This window comes from Protopterus annectens, chromosome 14.part0 (genome assembly GCF_019279795.1).
Source record: "Protopterus annectens isolate FY-2018-M chromosome 14.part0, PAN1.0, whole genome shotgun sequence".
Lineage (NCBI taxonomy): Eukaryota > Metazoa > Chordata > Ceratodontiformes > Protopteridae > Protopterus > Protopterus annectens.
In genome coordinates, this window is record NC_056748.1 from 1,052,015,931 (window position 1) to 1,052,030,417 (window position 14,487).

Here is a 14,487-nt window from a genome sequence, read left to right on the forward strand (position 1 = left end):
ACTGTGTAATATAAACATTAATAACATCACCTCAATATCCCACTCACTGTAAAATATACATTAATAACGCCACCTCAGTATCCCACACTCTGTAATATAAACATCATTAACATCAACTCAGTATCCCTCACTGTAATACATACATCAATAACAACACCTAAGTATCCCACACTCTGTAATCATCATCATCTTTCGGCTTTTCCCGTTGGGGGTCATCTCTTTCCATTTCTTCCTATCCTCTGCATCTTGCTCTGTCACACCAACCGCCTGCATGTCCTCTTTCACCACGTCCATAAACCTTATCTTAGGCCTTCCTCTTTTCCTCTTACCTGTTAGCTCCATCCTTAGCATCTTTTTCCCAATATACCCATCATCCCTCCTCAGCACATGTCCAAACCAACGCAATCTCTACTCTCTTGCTTTGTCTCCAAACTGTCCAACATGAGCTGAGCCTCTAATGTACTGATTCCTAATCCTATCCATCCTCGTCACACCGAGTGCAAATCTTAACATCTTTAACTCTGCCACATCCAGCTCTGACTCCTGCCTTTTTGTCAGTGCCACTGTCTCCAACCCATATAACATAGCTGGTCTCACTACTGTCTTGAAGATCTTCCCTTTCACTCTTACTGGTACCCGTCTGTCATAAATCACTCCTGACACTCTTCTCCACCCATTCCACCCTGCCTGTACTCTCTTCTTCACCTCTTCCACATTCACCATTGCTCTGAACTGTTGATCCCAAGTACTTAAACTTGTCCACCTTTACCAGCTCTACTCCCTGCATCCTCACCATTCCTCTACCCTCCCTCTCATTTACACACATATATTCTGTCTTAGCCCTGCTGACCTTCATTCCTCTGATCTCTAGAGCATATCTCCACCTCTCCAGAGTCTCCTCAACCTGATTCCTACTCTCACTACAGATCACAATGTCATCTGCAAACATCATAGTCCACGGGGCCTCCTGTCTGATCTCATCTGTCAACCTGTCCATCACCACTGCAAATAAGAAAGGACTCTGAGCTGACCCTTGATATAAGCCCATCTCCACCTTAAACGGATCTGTCATTCCCACTGCAGTCCTCACCACTGTCACACTACCCTTGTACATATCCTGTACCACTCTTACATACTTCTCTGCCACTCCCGACTTCCTCATACAATACCACAACTCTTCTCTAGGCACCCTGTCATATGCTTTCTCCAAGTCTACAAAGACACAATGCAACTCCTTCTGACCTTCTCTGTATTTCTCCAATAACACTCTCAGAGCAAACATCGCATCTGTAGTGCCCTTTCCTGGCATGACACCATACTGCTGATCACTAATCACCACCACCTCCCTTCTTAACCTAGCTACTCTCTCCCATAACTTCAAGCTGTGACTGATCAGTTTTATCCCTCTGTAGTAACTGCAGCTCTGCACATCACCCTTATTCTTAAAGATGGGTACCAAAACACTTTTTCTCCACTCCTCAGGCATCCTCTGACTTTCCAAAATGTCATTAACAATCTAGTTAAAAATTCCACTGCCATTTCTCCTAAGCACCTCCATGCTTCCATTGGGATGTCATTTGGGCCAACAGCCTTTCCATTCTTCATCCTCTTCATAGCTGTCCTTACTTCCTCCTTGCTAATATGTTTCACTTCCTGATTCACTATCCCCATATCATCCAACCTTCTCTCTCTCTCAGTCTCTTCATTCATCAGCCTCTCAAAATACTCTTTCCATCTACTCAACACACTCTCCTCTCTTGTGAGTACCTTTCCCTCACTATCCTTTATCACCCTTACTTGTTGCACATCTTTCCCAGCTCTGTCCCTCTGTCTAGCCAATCGGTACAGGTCCTTTTCTCCCTCTTTAGTGTCCAATCTCATACAACTCTCCATACGCCTTATCCGTAGCTTTCACCACCTCTCTCTTTGCCATGCACCTCATCTCCTTATATACTCATGTCTACTTTGTTCATCTCTTTGACAATCCCACTTCTTCTTCGCCAGCCTCTTTCTCTGTATACTCTCCTGTACTTCCTCATTCCACCACCAGGTCTCCTTGTCCTCCTTCCTCTGTCCAGATGTCACACCAAGCAACTTTCTAGCAGTCTCCCTAACTAGTTCTGCTGTAGTTACCCAGTTATTCGGCAACTCTCTACTGCCTCCCAGTGCCTGTCTTAACTCTTCCCTAAACTCCACTTTACAATCACCCTTTTTTAACTTCCACCATTTAATCCTTGGCACTGCTTTCACACTCCTCCTCCTCATCTTGACCACCAACGTCATCCTACAGACCACCATTCCATGCTGCTTAACTACACTTTCCCCTGCCACCACTTTACAGTCTCCAATCTCCTTCAGACTGGCCCTTCTACATAGGATATAATCCACCTGTGTGCATCTTCCTCCACTCTTGTACGTCACCCTATGCTCTTCCCTCTTCTTAAAATACGTATTCACCACAGCCATGTCCATCCTTTTCGCAAAATCCACAATCATCTGACCTTCTGCATTCCTCTCTTTAGCATCATACCTACCCATCACTTCCTCACCCCTCTGTTCACTTCACCAACATGACCATTAAAGTCCGCTCCAATTACTAGTCTCTCACCCTTGGGTACACTCACCACAACTTCATCCAACTCGCTCCAAAATTTCTCTTTCTCATCCATTGCATACCCAACTTGTGGAGTATATGCACTAACAACATTCATCATTACACCATCAATTTCGAGCTTCATAAACCTCACTCTGTCAGACACTCTTGACGTCTAAAACACTTTTGGCATATTGTTCCTTTAGTATAACCCCCTACCCCATTTCTCCTGCCATCCACACCATGATAGAACAATTTGAACCCGTTTCCTAAACACCTGGCCTTACTTCCCTTCTATCTGGTCTCTTGCACGCACAATATATCAACCTTCCTTCTCTCCATCATATCAGCTAGCTCTCTTCCTATACCAGTCATACTGCCAACATTCAAAGTTCCTACCCTCACTGCTACACTCCTAACCTTCCTCCTCTCTTCCTGCCTTCGCCCTCCTAATATGTACATCAATATCATCACCTCAGTATCCCACACTCTGTAATATAAAAATCAATAACATCACCTCAGTATCCCGCTCTGTAAATATCCATCAGTAACATCACCGCAGTATCCCACACTCAGTAATTTATACATCAATAACATCACTTCGGTATCCCACACTCTGTAATACCTACATCAGTAACATCACCTCTGTATCCCACACTATAATATCTTGATCAATAACATCACCTCAGTCACCCAGACTCTGAAATATAAACATCAATAACATTACCTTAGTATACCACACCCTATAATATATACATCAATAACATCACCTGAGTATTCCACACCCTATAATATATATATCAATAACATCACCTCAGTATCCCACACTATGTAATATAAACATCAATAACATCACCTCAGTATCCCACTCACTGTAATATGTATATCAATAACATCATCTCAGTATCCCACACTATAATATATACATCAATAATATCACCTCAATACCTCATACTCTGTAATACATACATCAATAACGTCATCTCAGTAGCCCACATTCTGTAATATAAACATCAATAGCATCACCTCAGTGTCCCACACACTGTAATGTAAACATCAATAACATCACCTCAGTATTCCACACTCTGTAATGTATACATCAATAACATTACCTTGGTATCCCACACTCTATAATGTCTACATCAAGAAAATCACCTCCATATCCCACACTATAATAAATACATAACATCACCTCAGCATCTGACACTCTGGAATACATACATCAGCAACATAACCTCAGTATCCCACACTCTGGAATATATACATCAACAACATCACCTCAGTATCTCACTCACTGTAATATAAACATCAGTAAAATCACCTCAGTATCCCACACTCTGTAATATATACATCAATATCATCACTACCGTATCCCACAGAATAATCTATAAATCAATAATATCACCTCAGTATCCCCCACTCTGTAATATAAACATCAGTAACATCACCTCAGTGTTCCACACTCTGTAATATATACAGCAATAACATCACATCAGTATCCCACACTCTGTAATATAAACATCATTAACATCAACTCAGTATCCCACACTCTGTAATATAAAAATCAATAACATCACCTCAGTATCCCGCTCTGTAAATATCCATCAGTAACATCACCGCAGTATCCCACACTCCGTAATTTATACATCAATAACATCACTTCGGTATCCCACACTCTGTAATACCTACATCAGTAACATCACCTCTGTATCCCACACTATAATATCTTGATCAATAACATCACCTCAGTCACCCAGACTGAAATATAAACATCAATAACATTACCTTAGTATACCACACCCTATAATATATACATCAATAACATCACCTGAGTATTCCACACCCTATAATATATACATCAATAACACCACCTCAGTATCCCACACTATGTAATATAAACATCAATAACATCACCTCAGTATCCCACACTCTGTAATATAAACATCAGTAACATCATCTCAGTATCCCACATTACAATACATACAGCAGTAACATCACCTCAGAATTCCTCACTTTGTAATATAAACATCAGTAACATCACCTCAGTATCCCACACTCTGTAATATAAACATCAATAGCATCACCTCGGTATCCCACACTCCTATAATATAAACATCAATAACATCACCTCAGTATTCCACACTCTGTAATATAAACATCAATAACATCACCTCTGTATCCCACACACCGTAATACATGCATCAATAACATCACCTCAGTATCCCAACCTCTGTAATATATACATCAATAACTTCACCTCAGTATCCCACACTCTCTACATATACATCAATAACATCACCACAGTATCCCACACTATAATATATACATCAATAACATTGCCTCAGTATCCCACATTCTGTAAAATATATATCAATACCTTCACCTCAGTATCCCACACTCTGTAATATATTCAACAATAACATCACCTCCATATCCCACACTCTAATATAAACCTCAATAGCATCACCACAGTATCCCACTCACTGTAATATTTACATCAATAACATCACCTCAGTATCCCACACTATAATAGATACATCAATAAAATCACCTCAGTATCCTACTCTCTGAAATATAAACATCAATAACATCATCTAAGTATCCCAAACTCTGTTATATAAACATCAGTAACATAACCTCAGTATCTCACACTCTGTAATATAAATATACATAACATCACCTCAGTATCTCCCACTCTGTAATATAAACATCAGTAACATCACCTCAGTATCAGACACTTTGTAATTTATGCATCAATAACATCACCTCAGTATCCTACTCACTGTAATATATACATCAATAACATCACTTCATTATCCCACACTCTGTAAAGTAAACATCAATAACATCACCTCAGTATCCCAAACTATAATAGATGCATCAATAAAATCACCTCAGTATCCCACACTCTGGAATACATACATCAATAACATCACCTCGGTATAACACTCACTATAATATAAACATCAGTAACCACCTCAGCATCCCACACTATAATATAAACATCAGTAACATCACATCAGCATCCCACACTATAATATATACATCAATAATATCACCTCAGTATCCCACACTCTGTCATATAAAAATCATTAAGATCACCTCAGTATCCCACACTATACTATATACATCAATAACATGTCCTTAGTAACCCACGTTCTGTAATATAAACATCAAGAACATCACATCCGTATCCCACACTATAATATATAAATTAATAACATCACCTCAGTATCCCACTCTCTGAAATATAAACGTCAATAACATCACCTCAGTATCCCAAACTCTGTTATACAAACATCAGTAACATAACCTCAGTATCCCACACTCTGTAATATAAATATCCATAACATCACCTCAGTATCTCTCACTCTGTAATATAAACATCAGTAACATCACCTCAGTATCCCACACTATAATATATACATCAGTAACATCACCTCAGTATTCCACACTCTGTAATATAAACACCAGTAACATCATCTCAGTATCCCACATTATAATACATACAGCAGTAACATCACCTCATGTAATATAAACATCAGTATCCCACACTCTGTAATATAAACATCAATAACATCATCTCAGTATCCCACATTATAATAGAAACATCAATAACATTACCTCAGTATCCCACGCTCTGTAATATATACATCAATAACATCACCTCAGTATCAAACACACTGTAATATATGCATAAATAACATCACCTCCGTACCCCATACTCTGTAGTATATACATCAATAACATCACCTCTGTATCCTACTCACTGTAATACATACATCAGTACCTTCACCTCAGTATCCTACACTCTGTAATATATACACCATTAACATCACCTCAGTATCTCACACTATAAATATACATCAGAAACATCACTGCAGTATCCCACACTCTGTAATATATACATCAATAACATCACCTCGTTATCCCACACTCTGTAAAATAAACATCTATAACATCACCTCAGTATCCCATACTGTAATATATACATCAATAACATCACCTCAGTAATCCCACTCACTGTAATATATACATCATCACCTTTGTATCCCTCACTCTGTATTATATACATCGATAACATCACCTTCCTATGCCACACTCTATAAATATAGAGCAATAACATCACTGCAGTATCCCACACTCTGTAATATATACATCAATAACATCACTTCCATATCCCACACTATAATATATAAATCCGTAACATCTCCTCAGTATACCACACTCTGAAATATAAACATCAATAACATCACCTCAGTATTCCACACTCTGTAATATATACATCAATAACATCACCACGGTATCCCACACTCTGTAATATCTACATTAATAACATCACCTCAATGTCCCACACTGTAATAGATGCATCAATAACATCACCTCAGAATCCCACACTCTGTAATATATACATCAATAACATCACCTCAGTATCCCACACTCTGTAATATTCAGTATCCCATACTGTAATGTATACATCAATAACATCACCTCAGTATCCCACACTCTGTAATATATACATCAATAACATCACCTCCGTATCCCACACTATAATATCTAAGTCAATAACATCACCTCAGTGTCCCACACTCTGTAATATATACATCAGTAACATCACCTCAGTATCCCTCACTCTAATATGTACATCAATAACAATACCTCAGTATCCCACACTCTGTAATATATACATCAATAGCATCACCTCAGTATCCCACACACTGTAATATGAACAATCAGTAGCATCATCTCAGTATCCCACTGACAGTAATATATACATCAATAACATCACCTCTGTATCCCACACTCTAATATATAAATCAATAACATCACCTCTGTATCCCACACTCTAATATATAAATCAATAACATCACCTCAGTATCCCAAACACTATAATATATACATAAATAATATAACCTTAGTATCCCACACTCTGTAGTATAAACATCAATTACATCACCTCAGTATCCCACACTCTGTAATATAAATTTCTATAACATCACTTTAGTATCCTCCACTCTGTACTATAAACATCAGTAACATTACCTCATTTTCCCACACTCTGTAATATATACATCAATTATTTCACATCAGTATCCCACACTGTGTAATATAATCATTAATAACATTACCTCAGTATCCCACACTATAATAGATGCATCAATAACATCACCTCCGTATCCCAAACTCTGTAATATAAACATCAATAATATCACCTCAGTATCCCACACTCTGTAATATAAACATCAATAACATCACCTCAGTATCCCACACTCTGTAATATCTACATCAGTGACATCATCTCAGTATCCCACACTATAATATAAACATCAATAACATCACCTCAGTATCCCACACTCTGCAATATAAATTTCTATAACATCACTTCAGTATCCTCCACTCTGTACTATAAACATCAGTAACATTACCTCATTTTCCCACACACTGTAATATATACATCAATTATTTCACATCAGTATCCCACACTGTGTAATATAAACATTAATAACATTACCTCAGTATCCCACACTATAAAAGATACATCAATAACATCACCTCAGTATCCCACACTCTGTAATATAAACATCAATAATATCACCTCAGTATCCTACACTCTCTGTAATTTAAACATCAATAACATCACCTCAGTATCCCACACTCTGTAATATCTACATCAATAACATCATCTCAGTATCCCACACTATAATATAAACATCAGTAACATCACCTCAGTATCCCACACTCTGTAATATGTGCATCAATAACATCACCTTCGTATCCCACACTCTGTAATATGTACATGAATAACATCACCTCTGTATCCCCACTCTGTAATATCTACATTAATAACATCATCTCAGTATCCCACACTCTATAAATATACAACAATAACATCACTGCAGTGTCCCACACTCTGTAATATATACATCAGTAACATCACCCCGGTATCCCACATTGTAATAGATACATCAATAACATCTCCTCAGTATCCCACACTCTGTAATATATACATCAGTAACATCACCTCAGTATCCTACACTCTGTAATATATACATCAATAACATCACCTCAGTATCCCACTCACTGTAACATATACATCAACAACATCACCTTAGTATCCCACACTCTGTAATATATACATCAGTAACATCACCTCAGTATCCTACACTCTGTAATATATACATCAGTAACATCACCACAGTATCCCACACTCTGTAATATAAACATCAGTAACATCATCTCAGTATCCCACACTTTGTAATATAAACATCAGTAACATCACCTCTGTATTCCACACTTCATAGGTAGGTACTAGGCTATTGGCCCTAGGGCCTATGCAAGCATATCCAAAAAGGTACCCTGGCTTTTGCCACCCAAGAAAATTATTTTCCTGTGCCCCTGTCAAGCAGAACCACAGAAGTGATCCCCGGGGTGAATTTCCTTTTACCCATCCAATCATCAAGATTTTTCTTGAAGAGTGTTAATGAGGAACTCTGTTTGACATAGGTAATCTGTTCCAGAGTATGGGAAGTCTCTGGGACAGGAATCTGTCCCTCCAGCATGTTCTGTTTATTGTGGTGACAAGGTTTAGGTCCTTAGAGCGTGTAGCTCAGAGGGATTGGGATTTCTTTAAGTGGAGCATGTCCAACAGCTCTGGGTTTGACATAGCTTTGTATGTTAGGCAGAGATCGCCTCTGAGTAGGTGATATGCGACGGAGTAAAGCTGGAGTTTTTTGAGACAGTCTTCGTAAGGCATCTGTTTGAGGCCAATAATCCTTTTTGTGAGGTATTTTTGCGGCCTTTCCAGTTGTTGTAGATGTCTTGTGAGGTACATACCAAAAGGAGCATTGTACTGTATAATGGGTCTAATGAGTGATGTGTAGAGGGGAACAATGACCTCTTTTTTTCTGGATGAGAAACCTTTTTTGATGAGGTGTAGAAGGATTTCCTGACCACTGTGGCAATGTGATGATCAAAGGAGAGACTACTGTCCACCTGTGTCCAAAGGTCTCTTATCAAACTTTCGGTGTTAAGTAGACTACTGCCTATGTGGTAGTTCATGGGTACAGAGTTTTTACCAAAGGGGATGACAATGCACTTTTTGGCATTGAGCTTTAGACCATGTCTTTGACACCAGGCATCTGTCTCAGTGAGGCCCTTTTGTAGGATGTCCACATCGTTAGGAGTTTCAGTTATGGCTCCTAGTTTGCAGTCCTCTGCGAATTTAGTTAGCCAAAGACCTTTTGTGTTAGCCTGTACTTCGGAGAAGTAGATACCAAACAGGAGAGGACCCAGGACTGAAACCTGTGGTACTCCACTTGTCACTGGTCTGAAGTCTGATTTGGAGTCTGCTACTTTCACGGTGTGGGTTCCGTCAGTAAGCCAGTTGGCAACCCATCTTGTGACATAGGGATTTATACCTAGTTTAGTGAGTTTATCTATAATTCCTGAATGGGGGATGGTGTCAAACGCCTTTGCGAGATCTAGATAGGATGTGTGAACCACCTTACCCTGATCTATGGCTTTGGTGACTACTTCAAATAAGTCTCTCAGGTTTAGGAGACATGATCTGCCTTTTACAAACCCAAACTGTATGGGGTCCAGAGTTTGGAGATCTCCAATGCCTTTGTTTGAGTTTCATGATAATACGTTCCATGGCCTTGCAGACGAGGGTAGTCAGGCTAATGGGGAGTGGGATAACTGTTGCGGTGCGCCATTCAATGGGCACAAAGCCTGAGGTGAGGCTATGATTGAACATGGTACTTGGGTGGGGTGACTGTTCATTCTGTAGTTCATGTAGAAGGCAGCCTGGGATGTTGTCAGGTCCCATGGATGCTGTGTTCTTGGCTTTGGAGAGTGAGGTTTTTACCTGTGCAGCCGTGATTACAGGAACTTTGCATTCTTCCGGTATAAAGATGGGGCCTTTATGGGGTGAGAGGGGGGAATATATTACTTTATAATATATACATCAGTAATATCACTTCCGTATCCCACACTATAATATATAAATCAATAACATATCCTCAGTATTCCACACTTTTAAATATAAACATCAATCACTTCAGTATTCCACACTCTGTAATATATACATCAATAACACCACCACGCTGTCCCACACTCTGTAATATCTACATTAATAACATCACCTCGGTATCCCACAGTGTAATAGATGCATCAATAACATCACCTCAGAATCCCACACACTGTAATATAAACATCTATAACATCACCTCATTATCCCACACTCTGTAACATATACATCAATAGCATCACCTCAGTATGCCCCACTCTGAAATATATAGATTAGAAACATCACCTCAGTATCCTACACTCTGTAATATATACATCAATAACATCACCTCAGTATCCAATATTATAATATATACATCAATAACATCATCTCAGTATCCCACACTCTGTAATATATACATCAATAACATTACCGCAGTATCACCCACTCGATAAATGTACATTGATAATATTACCGCATTGTCCCACATTCTGTAATATATGCATCAATAACATCACCACAGTACCCCACACTGTAATATATACACCATTAACATAACCTCAGTATCTCACACACTGTAATATATACATCAATAACATCACCTCAGTATCCCATACTGTAATGTATACATCAATATCATCATCTCAGTATCCCACACTTTGTAATATATACATCAGAAACATCACCTCCGTATCCCACACTCTATAAACATACATTAATAACATCACCGGAGTGTCCCACACTCTGTAATATATGCATCAATAACATCACCACAGTATCCCACACTCTGTAATATATACATCAATAACATCACCTCTGTATCCCACACTATAATATATAAATCAATAACATCACCTCAGTATCCCACACACTACAATATATACCTCAATAACATCAGCTCAGTATCCCACACTCTGCAATATAAACGTCAATAACATCACCTCAGTATCCCACACTCTGTATCATATACATCAATAGCATCACCTCAGTATCCAACACTCTGTAATATATAGATTAGAAACATCACCTTAGTATCCCACACTCTGTAATATATACTTCAATAACATCACCTCTGTATCCCACACTGTGTAATATATTCATCAATAACATCTCCTCAGTATCCCAAACTCTGTAATATGTACATCAATAACATCACCTCAGTATCCCACACACTGTAATATAAACATCAGTAGCATCATCTCAGTATGCCACTCACTGTAATATGTACATCAATAACATCACCTCAGTATCCCACACTCTGGAATATAAATTTCCATAACATCACTTCAGTATCCCCCACTCTGTAATATAGACATCATTAATATTACTTCAGTATCCCACACTCTGTGATATCTACATCATTAACATCGCATCAGTATGCCACACTGTGTAATATAAACATCAATAACATCACCCATGTATTCCGCTCACTGTCATTTATACATCAATAACATCACCTCAGTATTCAACACTCTGTAATATAAACATCATTAACATCACCTCAGTATCCCACACTATAATATATACATCAATAACATCACTTCAGTATCCCACGCTCTGCAATGTAAACATCAATAACATCACCTCAGTATCCCACACTCTGTAATATAAACATCAATAACATCATCTCAGTATCCCACACTGTAATATATACATCAATAACCTCAGCTCAGTATCCGGCACTCTGTAATATATACATAAATAAGATCATCTCATTAACCCACACTATAATATAAACATCAACATCATCACATCAGTATCACACACTCTATAATATAAACATTAATAACATCACCTCAGTATCCCACACTTTGTAATATATACATCAGTACCATCACCTCAGTATTCCCCTCACTGTAATATATATATATGAATAACATCACCTCAGTATCCCACACTCTTTATCATATACATCAATAGCATCACCTCAGTATCCAACACTCTGTAATATATACATTATTAACATCACCTCAGAATCTCACACTCTGGAATATATACATCAATAACATCACCTCAGTATCCCATACTATAATATATACATCAATAACATAACCTCCGTATCCCACACTCTATAAATATACATCAGTAACATCACCGGAGTGTCCCACACTCTCTGATATATGCATCAATAACATCACCTCAGTATCCCACACTCTAGAATATATATATCAATAACATCACCTCCGTATCCCACACTACAATATATAAATCAACAACACCACCTCAGTATCCCACACACTAATATATACCTCAATAACATCAGCTCAGTATCCCACACTCTGTAATATAAACATCAATAACATCACCTCAGTATCCCACACTCTGTAATATATACATCAATAACATCACCTTGGTATCCCACCCTCTGTAATATCTGCCTCAATAACATCACCTCAGTGTCCCACACTCTAATAAATACATCAATAACATCACCGCAGTATCCCACACTCTGTAATACATACATCAATAACATCACCTCAGTATCCCACACTGTAATATATACATCGATGACATCACCTCAGTATCCCACACTCTGTAATATAAAAATGAATAACATCACCTCAGTATCCCACTCCATAAATGTATATCAATAACATCATCTCAGTGTCCCATACTCTGTAATATATACATCAATAACATCACCTCAGTATCCCACACTATAATAGATACATCAATAACATCACCTCAGTATCCCACACTCTGTAATATCTACATCAGTAACATCACCTCAGTATCCCACACTATAATAAATACATCAATAACATCACCTCAGTATCACACACTCTGTAATATATACATCAATAACATCACCTCAGTATCACACACTCTCTGTAATATATACATCAATAATATCACCTCAGTATCCCACATTCTGTAATATATACATTAATAACATCACCTCAGTATTCCACACTGTGTAAAATATACATCAATAACATCACCTCAGTATCCCACACTCTGTAATATAAACATCAATAACATCATCTCCGTATCCCACACTATAATATATACATCAATAACATCACCTCAGTATCCCACTCTGTAAATATACATCAGTAACATCACCTCAGCATCCCACGCTCTGTAATATATACATCAAAAACATCACCTTGGTATCCCACACTCTCTGTAATGTCTACATCAATAACATCACCTCAGTATCCCACATTATAATAGATACATCAATAACATCACCTCAGTATCCCACTCACTGTAATATAAACATCAGTAACATCACCCCAGTATCCCATCCTCTGTAATATATACATCAATAACATCACCTCCGTATCCCACACTATAATATATAAATCAATAACTTCACCTCAGTATCCCACACTCTGAAAGATAAACATCAGTAACATCACCCCAGTATCCCATCCTCTGTAATATATACATCAATAACATCACCTCCGTATCCCACACTATAATATATAAATCAATAACATCACATCAGTATCTCACACACTATAGTATATACATCAGTAACATCACCTCAGTATCCCCCTCTGTGTAATATAAACATTAGTAAGATCACCTCAGTATCCCACACTCTGTAATATATACATCAATTACATCACATCTGTATCCCAGACTGTGTAACATAAGCATCAATAACATCATCTCAGTATCCCACTCACTGCAATAAATACATCAATAACACCCCCTCAGTATCCTTCACTCTGTAATAAAAACATCAATAACATGGCCTCAGTATCCCACTCGATAATATGTAGATCAATAACATAACCTCAGTATCCCACACTCTGTAATATATACATCAATAAGATCACCTCCGTATCCCACACTCTGTAATATAAACATCAGAAGCATTGTGTCAGTATCCCACTCAGTGTAATATAAACATCAGTAACACCTCGGTATCCCA

General features: G+C 38.1%; 1 protein-coding gene across 3 annotated transcripts in view; it reads left to right on the forward strand.

Annotated features, from left to right (window-relative positions):
• Positions 1 to 14,487, forward strand: part of HPDL (4-hydroxyphenylpyruvate dioxygenase like) — a 555,822-nt gene that overhangs the window by 195,329 nt on the left and 346,006 nt on the right. The gene's annotated exons all lie outside the window — the stretch shown is intronic.